The following is a 2571-nucleotide window of genomic DNA, read 5'->3' as shown; positions in this document are numbered from 1 at the left end:
GGGGGAGGGCCTCCGCACAAGGACCCGGCCTCAAAATGGCCACACGCGTCCCCCCGTAGCTGCAAAACGTGAGCATTCTAGCCTTTTTCTAGGGGGACAGCAACCTGCAGCCTCCCAAGGAATTCCCCAGCATTTTCCTCCCTCTTCCCCGGACTCGTAGAAGAGCTCTCCGCTCCTGGTCCCTCGGTTTCTTTCGAGGGGGAGGGGGGCATTTTCCACGGACGCCGTCGCGCCTGCCGCCGCCGCCCCTCCCGCCTTGGAGACTCTCTTCCTTCCTTCCCTTTTCTCCTTACGCAATATACAGCAATGCGCGAGGCGGTGGTTGGTTTCCATTTCTTCTTCGCGGTTGTGTGCATGCGGTGGGATTGTGAGAGCGCGCGTGAGCGCTGGGCAGTGTGGGCTTCTTCCCCGTGTGGTCTTCTCGGCGATCGGTGGTGGGGTCCGAGTGGGATGGTGGCTGCGCTGTTTGGGTGTGTAGATTTGGGTTCTTCGCGGTCCCTCTGCGTTTTCAGCGGTGTCTGTAATGGTTAGCTTGCCTCCTCAGTTGAAGTCTGGTTCTGTGTGTGGGTTGTGTGGCCCTGGCGATGGAGTCTGGACGGGTTCGGTGTTGTGTTCGGCATGTGTGATCGCGACTAGGTGGGGCTGCGTGTCCCTGGGCGATTGCGTTGGACCGATTTCGTGTGTCAGGCTGGACAATGCGCGGGCCTGACCACGTCGGTGTGTGGGGCAGAGTGGCGTTGTGTTTACTCTGCTCCCCTTCTACGGGGCTGGACCGTGTGTGGCCCTGTCGCCTGGCTTGTGTGCTGCGTGCTGTGTCCTGCAGGAGTGCGTTTGCACATCGCTGGCGGGTAGCGGGAAAGGCGAGCGAGAGACGGAGGCGCGCCTTGAGGAGGTGGCGTGGGGGTGCGGGAGGGATTTCACATTTTATTCCAAAGGTTGTGTTTGGAAGCCACCGATGGCTTCGAGGGGCAGACGGAGCTACTCTGTCCGGAGGCCGGTCCGTGCCCTGGCGTTTCAGGGATCTGCTGATGAGCCGGAGGCTCTTCCAGCCGGGAGCCCTGGGCTCGGGCTCCAGCCGCACTCGCATTCGGGCTTTGTCCATTTCTGGTCAGTTTCTCCGGTCATGGCTGCTGGACGCTACGCGAGAGGCCAGGAAAAGGCAATGGGCACATTCCCCAGGCCCGGCGCCTCGGGTGGGGACCCTCGGGATCATCTCCAAGGAACATTTCCTTCCCATCCCTTCCCTGGTGAGCGACATTCCCGCGTGGGTCGGGTGCCCGTCGCATCGGTGTCCGGGTCTGGGCTCCGAGGGACGGCGTCAGTGCTGCCCTAGCTCCGGAAGAAATGGTTTTGTTTTGCCAGTTATTGTGGGTTCTAACGTCACCATCACCATCTTATTTTAATTAAAATAATGGTTCAGGAGCGAAGCGGTTTTTTTCTTCTAGTTTCTTTGGATCTATAACAAAGCCGCGCGCGGCTTCGCCCAGCAGCCTTCTGGCCTTTTAAGCTGCTGGGTGTAGGGCAGGGAGAGAAAATGGAGAGGGACAAACACAGAAGCTCAATCTACAGCAAAAATCAACCTCGCCCTAAGACACCGGGAATGGGTGGGTTCCCTCGGTCTCCCCCACCCCCATGTGCATGAGAAGAGGAGAAAGAGAATCTCCCACAGTGGATTGAAACCGCAGGGAAGAATTGTTCCTCTATTTCCACCAAAGTCGGGGCAAAAAAGAAAAAAAGGAGGCCTTTGCAATTAATCCAAAACTTCCATGAGTGCTCATAAACTGGGTGATTTAGGCAAAATAAATTAAACAAAAACCTTTGGGGGGAGGACCAAACTAAATCTGGCTACTGCTACACCCTGGGAAGCAGCAATGGGTTTGTTTTTATCCTCCTTCCCCTCTTGTTTATTGCTGCGAGGAATTATTAGAATTCTCCCCTTCTCTTGCGGCTCTGAATGCAGAAAAATCGAAATTCGTTGTGTAGGGATGGTTGAGGGGAGGTGGCATTTATGTCTTTTCTTTTTTAAAAATTAAATTTATTGGGGTGACATTGGTTAATAAAACCATATAGGTTTCAAGTGTCACAATAAAACATCATCTGCATAGAGCACCTGGCGCTCGTCGCCCAAAATAGTCTTTCTGTCTCCATTTTCTCTTCTCTTCTCTTCTCTTTCCCCCCTTTCTTTCTTGATTTCTTTCTTTCTTTATTCCTTCTTTCTTGGGTTCTTTCTTTCTTCCTTGATTTTTCTTTTTCTTGATTTCCTTCCTTCCTTCCTTCCTTCCTTCCTTCCTTCCTTCCTTCCTTCCTTCCTTCCTTCCTTATTTCTTAATCAATAGGAAGAAAAGGGTCCTGGATAGAGCAAATACCCCCACCCCCCATTCCTCTTGGGTCCCCGCGGTTCCAACTCCGTTCAGGCAGGAAAAGTCTTTGAATTGGGTTCTGGTTTCGTTTTGGGCTGGAGGTAGGCAGGTGGGGGTCCTGGAGAGAATGGGGCTCAGAGGTTCTGCCCCATGGACCAGGGGTCTGAAAACGGGATTCTCCTTTTCCAATACACATGCCCCCCCCCACCCC

The sequence above is a fragment of the Myotis brandtii genome, unplaced genomic scaffold (genome assembly GCF_000412655.1).
Source record: "Myotis brandtii unplaced genomic scaffold, ASM41265v1 scaffold862, whole genome shotgun sequence".
Lineage (NCBI taxonomy): Eukaryota > Metazoa > Chordata > Mammalia > Chiroptera > Vespertilionidae > Myotis > Myotis brandtii.
This window is presented reverse-complemented; position numbering follows the sequence as displayed.